Here is a 14,929-nt window from a genome sequence, read left to right as displayed (position 1 = left end):
TTCATGGAACTTAAACAGTTTTTAAAAAGTTTGGCATATTTAACGTACCAAAATATCAGTGAACTTTCATTGCAACAGAATATGGACCATGCAGTACATTAATTCTGATTCTTGGTTTGTTCCTGGGGCAACATGACTATGCAGCACCCTTTTTCCAAGCTTCTTGGTGAATTTACAATTGAGTCTTTAAGCAGTATTCCTATTCTGCACACCCAGGTACGTTACTTCAGAATACTGAGTCTTTTCATCTTTCCACAACTGAATTTTAAAGCAGGAAGTTTTCTACAAAACATGCACAAAATGTCTGAGGAAATGTTTTAATAAGGAATAAAAAGGGACTGGGAGACTGGGGTCACAAGATCACAGTGTTCATTTTTTTTAATGCAGTGAGAGTGTGACAGTAGCTTTACATTGCTTTGTGTCTTTTAAAAATATTTTCTGAGTTAGTTTGGTTAAGAAACAAAATTACGATGCTTAAGAACACAGTCACTTTTATCCCTGCATTGCTAAAACACTTACTGCTATTTTATATCTGCAGTGGAAAATTCTCTTCTGATGGCAGTGATGTTTCCAAACAACTCAGAAGTAAAATTATCTGCTCGAACATCCAAAGTGTTTTCCAGTTTATGTTTTGTACAAGCGTCTCAATATTCTCTACAGCACTCACAATGCAGGTCACCATAGCTTGCGAGATACGACACTTGCTGGCTGTTTCATAACAGACCTTATGAATTCTGGGATCATGTTTGTAAACACTGTAACCATGTGCGCGTGGCCACGTGGCGAGTCATCAGAATGACCTGGAACTCCTACTTGAGAGGTAAACCCTGGCGCCAATACTAATGTAACTAAGCCAACTAACTCTCTTTAACTCTCTCTTCAGTGTACTCCCATTGCAGGCGCGTGAAGCAGAGCAGGAGGTTATCTGAAGGGGAAAGTGAATTTTTTGCTTGCATACAGCACACATGAATGTATGTTACATTTGTTTGCATCAGGACAGGCCCCCTCCTCAGATGTAAACAAATTAACAGTGCCGAGTATTTCATTATTTTCCTTGAAAACCTAAGAAATACTTATTTCTGCTCCCAGAAAGAGAATGCAACTTTGAGCTTGTCGGTCCCTGTAACACAGCCCTTTGAAAAAACAAAATACCCTCCCCACATACACTACCCCAAATCCCCCCAACATTCATGATTTTCAAAGGGCGTGTAGCCAAAGTTTCCAAGACAACTTTGGACACAGATAACACAGATACCAAGTCTGTAGTATATTGCTGGATCTATGCTGTTGAAATTAAGACCACAGTTCAGGAGTTTGAGGAAGTAGCCTCTAAATTATTTCTGTTTATCAGCAGAAGTTGCAAGAAGCTATAGATATGGCCAGTACAAATAAAAGTCACAAGTCTTTCATTTCCTCTTAACACAGGATTAGCAATTACAGCCACCCAAAGAAAGTTTCTTGGGACCTGACCATGTGTTCCAATAAATACCACAGGAAAAGGGGGGTGGGGGGAAGAGGGAATAAGCAGTGTCCCTGCCCATCTATAGTGATTCTGTTTCAAGTGTAGCTGTAATCTCATTTTCTGTTGAGAATAGGACAAAGAGTTAAACTGTTACCAATCCCTGCTGAGTTTGTACTTCTCAGGCCATTTAAGCTTCTGTGGATGGGAGGGGAAGGAAGAAAGACAAATAAATCACACCCCAAACCAAAACAAGGGGGAAAAAAGGATAAAAAATGTGATTTTTTTTTTATTTTCCTGAGTAGTTATATCTTGTTATCTTAATGCAAGGTACAGTAGATAAATGAGTGCTTGAACTGTGAACTCCTAAGGAGAGCTGCAAAAAGTCAATACAATTTTAGCTGAGTGACTGGGAATAAGAGTGCTGTGTCTTTTCTGCTTAGGCTACAGGAGGCAATTTAATCCAGTGACACACAGCTATTTAAACCTCTTGTGTGCTATATTCCAATGGCCTGCTAAAATAAACCAAGACGATGGCATTTCTCTCCTAGCAATAATGGGACTGTGGCATCAAATGTTAGCGGCTCCAAACTATTTACATTTTGCTGAGGCTCATCACTTGAACCTGAATAGAAAACGCTCCCCAGTTTGCTACTTAAATTGAAATGAGAAAAAGTATCCACTGGTTTTAGAATGTTTTTGAAATCTTGCCAAATCATAAATGTTCCTGGAATTCCTAGTAGCCTTTGTGGCAAGCAGAAAAGAAATTTACTTTCTATCTTACGCAAGTTCAACTAGCGTTGTCCAGCTCCAGTTCTTTGTCAAGCAAGAAAGCTTCTATCTTTAGTTCACCACATACAACCTCCTTCTAAGCTCTAGTGCTGAATATTGCTTAATCGTAACACAAGGGAGATTGAAACAGAATTTGTTCGTGAACTACCCTGACCAGTCAGCCCTGTAATTTGCAATGGTGGCTATTAGTAATTGGAAACCTGCACTGGAAATATGGATTTTGGGAATCTCCGCTAACACAGCTGACGCTTGAAATATTGCACCCTCTGGACTGTTACATAACAGCCCTGGGAATTCTGGGACCATGTTTGTAAACAGTGCAGCCATGTGCGCGCAACCCACGTGGTGACGCGAGTCTCACTGGATCTGAAAACTCTTAATGAGAAGAAATGGTGTGGAAGCAAGGGAGAGAAAAGTCTAAGTGTGTTTCTCTCAATCTCTTTCCAAAGGTGTCGAAGGCAGCACTGGATCCCTAAATATGACCAAAAAAAAAAATTCCTTATACTCTAGTGACCATTTCCTTGGACAGCATTTGTAGGAATAGCTATATGAAACTCAGTCTCTATATGAAAATTGTTTAAATCCTAAAGAAACAGGATCCATTTTTATTTTGCTTTAGAATACATTTCAAGATTAATTATAATATACCATAATTCCTGGTACAGACTTGCGTAAATGCACTGCAAACTGAAGTTTACAGATTAGATTAGCCAAGATTTCACAGAGCAGGGATATTCCCAAATAAAAACTAAAGAAAGAGCTGAGTATCAATGTGAAAGATCAGTGAATGAAGAGAGAGAAATTTACCCTGTGTGATTCAGGTTTCAGAAATAACAGATGACATTTAAAGGCCATTAGTGCTTTTAGGATTATGTTACAGACCCCTCCTCTCACTGCTAACCACATCTGTGTACGCTACCTCCTGCAACAGGGAGTATTTTTGACAACAAATGGAACTTGCTCTTTTGATGAGCTCAACTGCTACGTATGACATTTATGTGAGGGTTCATGAGTTCCACTTGGCCTTAAAATTGATAAGCCAAGTTATAATGACATGCACATGGTAGCTTTGAGCAAATTCATGGGAACAGTTTGCAGACTGTGGGAGATCTCATCTTTATGGGAGGATTTAGGGCACTAAAGGTTAATGGGAATTATCGGAGTACCTTGCTCATTAAGCTGACACTATACACCCCTCTTCCATACACTGCAATTAGCTGACACAACATGCTATTTTAAACTCAAATGAGCTCATAGTGAGAGCTTTTTTTGTTAGAGGTGTGCAGAAGTACTGGCATTGACAGTGAAATTGTGATAGTTTCCTTTCCTCTCCACCCCCCCCCCCCAACATTATCCCCATTTCACCTGAAGGGGTTGTTTTATCTATTTTGCTATCAAAGTAATAGTGACCAGCAACCCCTCCTCCAAATGAAAAACTATATTAAAATACAACTTGCATCATTTTGTTTGAGTGGTGCCAGCTTAAAACCACAGAACAACTCCACCAAAGGAGGTTGTACTCGTTCATGGACAGAAAACACGAATAAAAATTTGCCTTAGAAATAAGTGTAAAGCCATTTGCTTCTGCTTCTAGTTTCCATTTCCTAACATTGCTACTTCTGTTATCTCAGTAAGAGCAGCCAGTTATCTGTTAAAGTCTGCTTGGACAGGAAAGAGGGTTAAGGCTCTGGGACTCAGGGTTCTGTTCCACCTCTGCCACAAACTTCCTGTGTGTACTTGGGTAAGCCATTTAGGGTTTGATCCAAAGATTACTGAAGTGAATGGAAAGACTCCCACTGGCTTCAATGCTGCTTTGCATCAGCGCCTTAATATATCTGTACCTTGGGTCCCAACCATTGCCTATAAATTGTATCTCTTCCTCCCACCTTTTGTCTGTCTTGTCGATTCATAATGTTAGCATTTTAAGGCAGAAACTTTCTTCTGTAATGTTGGTTGGGATTTCTATGCCTTCTGTATTACAAACACCAAGTAATTTTAGTTTGTTTTGAAAATTATTCAAGAAAGGGATTGTCTGAGTCTCCCCCTGTAGCAATGCTTCTGTTGTTGAGTTCTGAAAGCAAGCTACTTCTACTCTTATCATTTTTCACTGTCACTGTCTTACTTTTTGACAATCTACTTTGCTGCAGTAAGTGGGACAGGGGCTGCCTTATTTTATGTTTGTAAAGCTCTGGGCACAAGGGGACCCTGGTCTTGATCGGAGCCCAAGGTGCTACTAGAATACAAATAATAGTCATTCGCTATCCATTCTGCTTCTATTTAAGAACATCAGGACTGCCACTACCAAATTAAACCAGTGATCCATCTAGTCCAATATCTGGTGTCTGACCGTTTAGTATTCCATACCAGATGCTCCAGAGGGAGGTTAAAAAAAAAATCTGAAAAACAATTGCAGTAGATAGTTATAGACTAACCTGTCCACAGGGAAAGTTTCTTCCCAATCCCCATTAGCTACAGGGTTTATTTTTAAAGGGAAATCATTAACCTGAAATCTAGTCAAATTTTTAGAAGTATTACAAGTAGTTTCAGCTACTACACCTGCCCCTGAGTCCTTCTGCCCATTTTTTATGGTTTAACAGCTACATTTCCCCCCTTTTTTAACCAAAAACAAAATAACATTTTTTTCTCCCACCCTGCCCCCATTTCTGAAGAATGTAAGAAGCTGACTAAATAATGCCTCAATTCTCCAAGTTGCTGTGTGCGCACAGGCTCTTTTGTCCCTGTGGAGCCTCTCTGAAGCCAATGGGGTTCTATGTAAGCAGCATGGTTTGTGAGCACAGAGTAATTTTCAGGATCACAGCCTGACTATACAGAGGAGACAGCAGAACCGCCAAAGAGTGCTGTCAAATACAAAAATACACTTTTTTCCTCTAATCTCTTTCAGTTACAGTTCTCAGATGTGACTTGTAGCAATCACAGGCAGACAAGATTCAGAAAGAAGTGTGGTTAAGTTGAAGGTGTCCCTTCCCATTACATGGGCATCACTAGGGGCTGTTGATGATTTGCTCTTCTTTCTTATTCCCTCCCCCCCTCCAAAATTTTCCTTACTCTGACCAAGGTGATATGCAAATAAGAAGGGCACAACTTTTTTTTTTAAACTTTTTAAGGATGTATGGTGGCCTGCAAAGAGTTTTATTTTATTCACTCTCATTGATATTCCTAAAGAGGAGAAATGCAAGTCTGATCTTTCCTATTTTTGGTGGCTGACCTCCTGGATGTCTCGGAGGAAGTTGCACACATCAACTTAATGGGCAGAGTGCTGAACATTTAACAAAGACTTCCTTTTCCCAAAATGTCTTAGTCATACAAGTTAAATAGGTGTTAAAAAACAGCCTAATTTATAATCCCTTTCCCTCTCAATTACTCAGCTTTCACTTTCTTGACTTTCATGATGTTGTCATTTCAATAACTCCATTAGCTTTCTGGACAGAAAAGATCTGAATTTCTGATGTTTTTAAAAAACGCAAGAAAAAACAAAACAAAAAACTTAGTTAATTTAAAGCAACATTTTTCAGGTCTTCTTTAATATACTAATAAGGACCAAGGGAAAGGCAAAGTCCAATTTATTTTTATCTTTTGCAGGTTCCGTTTCAAGAGTGGCAGTGCGTTTGCTCTAAATTCTGCATGTATTTTAAAACTTCCAGGCTGTCACAATTCTGTGACTTTCGGGGGTGGGGGAGTAACTTCTGGTTTTAGTGCAACAACAGAACATTTTCCTCACAGTAGTCGTTGCCACACAAAGGGAAGTAAAGCAATTTTTACACAAGAAGAAATATGCAGTCATTCTTTTATTTTTGCTTACATAACAGCTGAAAGAGTGGTGTGTGCTCTGGCAAGTATAAAAATGGTATAACTTCAAAGTATGAGACTTCAAACAAAAATGAAAGGGTACCGAAAGAACACACAGATTAAACAAAGATTTAAAAAAAAAAAAAAAAAAAAAAGGTAGCAGGAGCAAGAAAGTGGGGTGTGATCCAGGAGTAGTCGCTACCTCTAGTGCTAACTAGAGAAAGAACACCAGTAATAATGGAACTGGATAAGGCCTTAAAGTCAAGGGCAATGCCCTCTAATATCAAGATCAGGCCCAGTATTAACACGGTGTACTCTTTTTTTTGCCTCTCTCTGCTCCGGTGGCCCAAGAGGAAGAATAAAAAGGCAATGCAGTCTCAGAAGAGCCATTTTCTAACATCTTCCCTTCTCCATAACCTTTACTCCTGTCTTTCTTACTTTTATACTCAGCTGCTGTGAAACTAATCTTGGCTCAAGGAAAAAACTCCAAAAAGAAAACAAGACAAGTCCCTCTTCATACATTGTGAAGAGTCTGAATGAAATAGAACCAGAAGTTGGATGCTATATAGACAACTGCACCAAGGAAATGAAAATGATAGATCAAAAAGAACCTGTCGGTATGCAATGGTAAAGCACAACCACTGTAATTAAATTAATGCAAGATGGAAGCAACATGAAACAAATGAGGACATGTCACTAAATAGCAGCAGAAATGCATATAACATGGCACATGGATTATTATACAGAGTCTGTTTTATGATAGCAATACCCAGACTCATCTGGATGAAATCAAAATATGCAGAAGGATCCTGCTGTAGGTTCAAGCATCAATTGCTTTCCTGTCCACAAGAAAATAAGCACGTATCCCGGATTCATTTCCCAAAGCATGTGATATGCATTGCCGCTCCCCAAGTACTTGCCTGTGGAAAGTGGTTGTAAGGGCTTTAGAATTTTATCAAACAGCAAAGACTAAAACCCTGCTTTAAGCTCGAGGTAATGTTTTCAGGATGAATAATACTTTGGGAACCTCAGCCAAAAAGGTCTAACAATATGCATAGTGTAGCCAAAAGGCCTCTCTCTACTCTTCCTTATACCATAACCTGTTTGGCAACTTTTTGTCAAATTCACAATGAAGTATGAATTATCAGTTGGGGTGATTCCAACAGATTTATTTTCATCTGCTCTTCCGGTAACCAGCCTGGCAAATCAACAAAATAATGACCATCTCATTTGACACAGATTGAAGGCATTGTTCCTTTGGTTGAGCAAACAGGGAGATGTCTACAGAGCTTCTTATGCTTTATTGAGAACTGAAACTTGCCTTACAGTGGTATTTGCTTTCGCAACAATAACGCCTGTGTGTGTGTCAACATGTCTCATTAAGTAATAACTCCTTCCAAAAAACTGATTTTATTTATAAAGTTGGTATGATTGAGGATTTCATTTTTGTTCGGTAAAGATGGGATTGTTCCAGTATTCAGAGGCAATGAGTCATTCCAAATTAAGGAAGAAAATATAATTTACTGTGGGATCACTGTATTGTTAAAAGCAGCTTGTGGTGAAAGCTTTTGGTGATGGAATCTTCAAAGAAGAGGGGGAAAAAGGTAGCCTCAAATCAAACACCTTTACAACAAACCCTCTTGAATCTAAATATCAGTCAACCCCAAGCAAGTGTGCTTGTAAAGCATGAATGCCATCAGGACAAGGGGGCAGGAAGCATTATTTGACAAAGTCTCTAATGTAAAAGAAAATGCAGAAAGTTCAGCCAAAACCAACCTATTGCATTCCCCCTCAACCCCCCCGAGATCCCAAAGTTCACAATCATTATTTCCCTGTGAGGAGCAAGGACGTTCCCTCTGGTCTGTACTCACTGACTATGCCAAGGCAGTTACTAGGAATTCTGGGATAGTGTTTACAAACACTATAACCATGTGCATGCAACCGCATGGAGAGTCGTCATCCTGATCTTAAACATGTACCCACCTGGTAAGTCGTTGCATCAGTGTTACTGCACTGAAGCCAAATCAGTATCCATTATTCTACTTATGGTGTCTCATGCCAAACCATTTGGAAGACGGACAGAACTCTGAGTTCTTAAGCATTATAAGGGGACAAGTCATTTTAATCTTAAGAACCAAAATGTAATAGTAAGTATAGTGTGTTTCATGTGCACAGTAAAGAATACATAGGCAAGGTTGCGGTAATTATCCTACTCTTACATGCCAATGAAAAATTCATGTTTAAACTTGAAGAGTCCTCTGGGATGTTTCTCTGGTGAAGCACAAGTTTTCAAAGTCTCATGCTAGTTTCTACAATGATGCAAGCTTAGTAGTGATATTATACAAGAAAGATACTTTTTCTTACAATTAGATTACATCAACTTAGTTATTTAGAAAACTTGAAGATGGCTGACCTGCATGTGTGGGAAAACTGTCTTGTTGAGCTCCTTATTAAAGCCCACTTTGTAAAGTTATCTAACACACTCATCTCCTCACTTTTTTTTTTACCTCACACAAGAAGAGCACAGAATACTCTTCCCATGCACAGTAGACTTTTTGTAAACTCAGCCTCACTAGCTCACTCTTTTAGCTAGGCACCTTTGAAGTGCCCACCCAAACCCGAAGTGCTGTACTCACTGCCCTAATGTGCAAAATATGCTTTGATAGTAAAAATCCAGAACGATTTTCCAGTAAGTAGAGGTGTAAGACACTGCAGTTGAGAACTGGGAAAGCATTGATTTATATCTCATCATGGAAATTTTACTCATCGCTTTGCTCTTAAACCAAGGTCTACAAAGTAAATACACCTTCCATACATTACATTTCTACGGTATCAGTATATGGAGGTGCCTTCTTAAAGCACATACTAATACACTTCTGAAAACTTTGAAATACCGTTTAAGGTACTTAATTTTAATTTCCTGCTAAACCTGAGCATATGACAGGCCTGCTACATTGCACACGGCAATGGAAATGAAATCATTTTTCTTTATATGTAAGATCAAGTTGAAGGCCCAATCCTGCAAACCATTGCTCGTGTCTGGACTTTGCTGGGACTTCTGGCATGAGTAAAAACTATCGCATTAGGGAAGGTGGGCAGGATTGGGCCTTGCCACAAACCGCTACAACACAGCATCTGAATCTTTAACTCCGAATTCACATCCCTCTAGAACACTTTTCAAAAGGCCCTGAAGTTTGCTTGGATTGATAAGTTTTTGGAAAATGCATGGAAAGAAGTATATGCCAGACTTTGAAAGGAACAAATCTAGATGTTGCCTCAGAAGAGCCAAGTCTATGTTAAAGAATTGTATGTTAAAGAGGGCTTTAAAGCATCACACTTAAGTGCATTTTACCAGTTTAAAGTTTAAAATTTTTCATTACGAGTGATTGGTTAGGTTTTCTTCGTCTTTTAAATCAGTGCAGTTTTTTAAAATGTGAGCAAAACTAAGCATCTCTTCTCTTCCACCTTTAAAAACTGAGTTCAGGTTATTTGGAAGGTCTTGAAACAAATCAAAACTTTAAGAAACTTTTATTTCCTCTCCCCTCCTTCACTTGCCTACCCTCGCACCACAAGACACATGTCTAATCTTTTGAAACTGAACAACCCTTTATTTCCAGTCAGCGGGTCATTGATTACCCTTGGGATTAGCCCAGTTGATATTTCAAGTTCATATTCTCATTACTTGACCTCAGATGTCTGTATGCATTGAGCAATTCCCTGGGACTATGGTAACTGACTTAAAGTCATTTTTCTGATATCCAATCTCTTACCCCATCTCCATCCACATGGGCACTGAGAAGACCATTACTCATGGTACTTTCTAGTTCTATGTGTGTGCAGTATACTGGGCAAGTTAAATATGCACTCACTGATAATCTGAAAAACATACTAAATCAAGCCATGATAGTTTGTTCAGTTCTCACCAAACATTCAGTATATAAAAGGACATTTCTTCCAGAAGCAAGTTAAATGGATAGATGGGTGTTTGCTGAGTTCAGGATCAGAATAATGCTGAAAATGATTGATGCACATAATTCCTATTTGGCTGACAGCCATGATGCAGTCATATGCTTTATCTCTGGTTCAGACTACAGTCTTTTATTTCCCTTTCCCTTTTGAATCATAGTACATCCCACTCCATCTCAGAATCAGCGGATCAAGCACACAGCCTTTCTAAATGATGTCACAACACTGATCGCTGGCAGAGTGCCTTGACAACAAATTGGAGAGCTGGACTACGTAAATACTGTATATTATTTGGCGAAATCGCTTGTGGTTGTGTTCTGCAGCACAGTTTCCAAGATAACCACCAACTTTACTTGAAACTTGGCAACTTTATTCTACCACTTGTGGGTTCCAATTGTAAATCTGGCTTGCAAGAAGTTTCGCTGCTGCTGGCTTTACTGTACTACCACACTTAAAGCTACTGTGTGGCAGTCAAATAAGAGCGGAAGAGGGTTAGTTTGATAAGCCAGAATTTGAGCTCATCCAAAGTTTCAGCTTGAAAAAATACGTGTTTTAATGAGAGATCCTCTTTGCTTTTGGAAAAACAAAAAAGTATACCACTTAGCATTTAACTGAACAAATTATTTAAAAAGTGACTATTTAGGCACTCTATTAGAAAACCACTGCACTGCCTTTTAAACAAAAATAATTTAGAAGAAATCAAACATGAAACTTTCCTCATAGCTCCCAGAACGTTTTGGTAATGTTAGCACTACCAGTAAAACATGCATTGAAAATCTGAGCATGTTTATTTTGAAACATGCTTTGTTTTTAGGACCTCTTAGATGTCACTAATATTTGTAAATGATCAGGTAGGGGGATAAGTCCCAGGAGTGCAAGGTGCTGTAGTATGTCTTACGATGACTGCTCAGATTAAGTGAAAATGGCCCCTTCTAGTTGTGGCAGCTAAAAATTCCAGCTCTGCAGGTAGGAGAGTAATTCTGAAAGTGCCCTGAGTCATCACACTGAAACCAGACATTTATGGCCACCTATTTCTGTTACCTAATGCAGTACCAGTGACAACGAGAGATCTTGGAAATCTGTCTGTCATAACAGTGCCTCGGAAGGCACACGTTCCTTGTTCTTTAAACAATGTTGACATGCCAAAGTCTAGGACCATGCGCACTATATCAAAACAATATCAGTTCCCCTGGCTCTTGGCCAAGAACCAATAAAATGCCAAAGTCCTAGTTCAAAAATCTTACTACTAACAACAATTTGGCAGATTTATTAATCTACGTAACAAAAATGCCTCCCTTCCCTCCCACCTCTTCTTGCCAATATTTATTAATGGTTAGTTCAGTATGTGAAAGCTTCTAAAATGGGAAACACACACAACTAATCTCAGAGGTCCTTGGAACCATTGAGCTAATTCTGAGGAACTCTTCTCCAACCAAATTGTTTTCCACTGAAAGATTGTTCACATACAACAAAGAACAAGAAAATAGAGAACTAATTCAACAAACTAGTCACTAAATCCAGCAGCTAGGCTGGGGGAAATTTAAACTTTTGTATGGATTTCTCTGACAGGATTTCTTTGGTACTACACTATATTTCCTGGTTTCAGAGTAGCAGCCGTGTTAGTCTGTATTCGCAAAAAGAAAAGTACTTGTGGCACCTTAGAGACTAACCAATTTTTCCTGAGCAACTAAGGAAGTGTGTCAATGTATTGCCCATTGGAGAACTATTTGGCTCCAAATTCTTACCTTTTACTTGTTCTACAGGAAAGCAACAGTGCAAACAACAGCATAAACTGTATGATACACATAAATAGTACCTGTATGTAGCTTATGCGTATATAGTGGACTACACAAAATAATGGGAAAAGCTTTATTTGCTTGACGGAGTAGGAATAAATCCAACTGTCTCAACTCAGATTTATCAAGACTCTATGGATATTAATGTTTAATTTTGTTCAATCTTTTGAAAATTAGATACTTTAGTAATAGAGAAGTGAAGGGAAATGATCCACAATGGGGTAGAAAGCTTTCAAGGAGAGAAGAGAACACATTAAAATATTACAAGTCTGAGAAATGAAGAGCTGAAAGGAAGTGTTTCTTTATGACATTAGATGGATTATACATACAATGTGATTTACAAATAGTAATGTATAAACAACTAAATGGGTTGTAACCTGTTTGTTTATTGGGTGGAATGTGTTATGTAAGATGGGGAAATACCCCCTAAAAAAATAAAATGATCATTATAAGCAGCCATAAGGACTGGCCAATGAACTGTGCTTATCTTCTGGAGACATGAGTAAAGCGTTCCTTTAATCTGCAAAAGCAGCTCATCTGATGGACACTCAATGTTTAAAGCAAATTTGCCTAACTCCTCAAAAGATAAGTAGAAGAATGATTTACAAGTGAAATGTTCAACAAATAGTTTTTGGGGTGCAATTTAAAAAGGTTGTGTATGCTTTGTGGTGTGGGTTTCTTCACCTTTTGATAATCCACATCACCTTCTAACTGAAACTTATTCATGACTCTTGACAGTTAACACCTCTCTGCTGAATTTCTTTTACAAACATGCCCTATTTTGCAATTCACAGCCTCCAATACAAGTGTCATCATGGAATACACATGCAAATACACAAATGAATATACATGTTATCCCTTCCACTGCAGTAAGTCAACCTGCCATTATAATGCAAATATAATGGCCTCATTAGCCAGTAAAAAACACCCACTTACCTGCTTTTACTGAGGCTAATGACTCCTCAATTCTGAAATTCCTACATTTCTAGTTTTAAAGATAAATTATACAACCACACTGCTATTCACTGTTCCTTTTCTCAGTTGCTTATCATGTAGTTCTATCACAGTGTTCATTTGCATACTCTCCATCATGGAAAAAAATCTCATAATGAGACCTTTGGTTGAAACATTTCAGTGGAAGCCTACTATACCACATCACTTTTCTCCCCCACTTCACACTTTGAAAAGGAAAACAGCTAAGCAGAACAAGGACTAGCTGAATTTCCAAGAATCAAAGAGCAAACAAAAAAGCCTCATTTTTACCAAGGGTATGAAAATGACTGCAACAGCTGGAAGAATGGTTTAATGCTAATAAAAACACAACATCAGGATACAGTGATGTCAGATCTGAAAATCATATGTTTTGGATTTTTTCCTATCAGACTGTAGGTGCATGCCTTACCTGGCTAAAGACATTTTTAATCTAATGTACAGTAGAAAGCATTTTTTCTTAGTCACATTGTGTAAGTTGCCTAGATCACAGGATTTAACAAGGATGACAAAAATCATAAAGAGAAAGGAAGGCCTTGTTACAAATCTCTTCTCCATTTCTCTCTTTCTCCTCTAGGATTGGGTTTTATTTCCTTCAGCGCCCCTGACCTTGTAGTCCTCAAACTCCACAATCCTCTTCTCCCCCACCACCACCTTCTCCCCCTTTGACTGCGCCTGCCTTTGTGTCTGTCTGTCACTCACCAGCAAACCAAATGAAAGCTGATTCATGAGAAGCACAAAGCCAGAAAACACACTTTCCACGTACAAATTCTCTCACAGATATTTCCCCAAACTAGCCAGAACGCCCAGGCTGTGGGCACCGGATCTATCTTTATCAGAAAGAAAAGACGGTTTTTTTGTCCAAAGAAACTATTCCTCTCCTCCTCCCGCCGTTCTCCCCCATAGCACCAGGCACCCCTTTTACATTCAATAAACCAACAATAAATGAAAGCTAGATGCAGAAAATCCCACCAGCTATCACATTCAATCGGAAAAATCCTCCTGAAGTGGAAAAAGAAAACAGGCATCCACCGCAGTTTTAAAACACCTCTTGGGGCTCTTTAAAGAACACAATAAAATACAGTGACAGACACGGCGCAGGAAAAGAAGGAAACCCACCAAAAGGGAGGAAAGTGGGACAACAGCAACAACTGTTCATAAGAATCATGAAGTCTTTTTAAAAAAAAAATGATGAGCACACTTCCCTGCATTACAAAAATAAATAAATACACCAGCCAGCCCGAGATGCTGAGAGGAGCTGAAAAGCAAAGTTTGGGGTGAGAGCAGCAGCCCAACCCACCGGAGGAAAGCCACTAGCTCACTAGTTTTTAAACATTTTTAAAACTATATTTGTCAGCCATGTTGGAGAAGCTTCAGAAAAAAATTTCGTTCCCCTCTTTCTACTTGTAGATCAGGCAGCGGAGCCCGGCATCCCAGCCCCCAGCAGCACGCTAGCCAAGCCCCGCTGAAGGAAAGGGAGAGTTTCGTGGCATTAAGATAACCGCTCTGACCTCTTTATGTCCCTCAGCCTTGCAGCAATCCAGCAAATGCAGCCTGCTCCCCTTGCTAACAAATCCTAAAGGGCAGCCATCTTGCTTCCTTCTGCTCCTTTACGAAAGCAACCCGAGCCTCCACATCAATATTCATAAGGCCCCTTTGACGTCTGTTCTCATCACTTGGTGAAGCCCCAGTGTGGCTGTTCTCCGGCTCCCGGCAGCGGGCGTGACTCGCATGTGAACTGGCTCCACCGCGCCGTGGGTGCTGCTGCGGCACTACACCTCCGGGCTTGCTCGGGCGCTATAAATCCCTCCTGAGGCTTCCCACACAAAGCCTGGCAATGTTTTGGGGGCTGTACATGGACGAGCAGGGCAGGACAGGGCTGCCCTAAAGCTATGGAGTGGAATCCAAAAAGAGAAGGGCCTGGATGGTTTGCCTTATGGGTGTGCGTGTGTGTTTTTTGTTGTTGTTGATTCCCCTGTGCATTGACAGTCCCTTTCCAACCCAGTGCAGCCGGAGGAGCCGGCACTCCTGCCCTGTGCTAGGGATCGCGCCCTGCTCCCCATGCCTTATTTGGCACCCTTATGACACCCCCCCCCCCGTTGTCACCCTCCTCCACTGC

General features: G+C 39.7%; 1 protein-coding gene across 2 annotated transcripts in view; it reads right to left on the bottom strand.

Moving 5' to 3' along the window:
* Positions 1 to 14,535, bottom strand: part of TET2 (tet methylcytosine dioxygenase 2) — an 83,032-nt gene extending 68,497 nt beyond the window's left edge. For both annotated transcript variants that reach the window (XM_077815094.1, XM_077815095.1), the window contains exon 1: positions 14,322 to 14,535. The gene's annotated coding sequence lies outside the window, so the exon portion shown is untranslated. The remainder of the gene's footprint in view (positions 1 to 14,321) is intronic.
* Positions 14,536 to 14,929: the final 394 nt, after the last annotated feature.

The sequence above is a fragment of the Eretmochelys imbricata genome, chromosome 4, assembly GCF_965152235.1.
Source record: "Eretmochelys imbricata isolate rEreImb1 chromosome 4, rEreImb1.hap1, whole genome shotgun sequence".
Taxonomy (NCBI): Eukaryota; Metazoa; Chordata; order Testudines; family Cheloniidae; genus Eretmochelys; species Eretmochelys imbricata.
The sequence above is the reverse complement of the archived record's forward strand: the minus strand, read 5'-3'. Positions and strand labels throughout refer to the sequence as shown.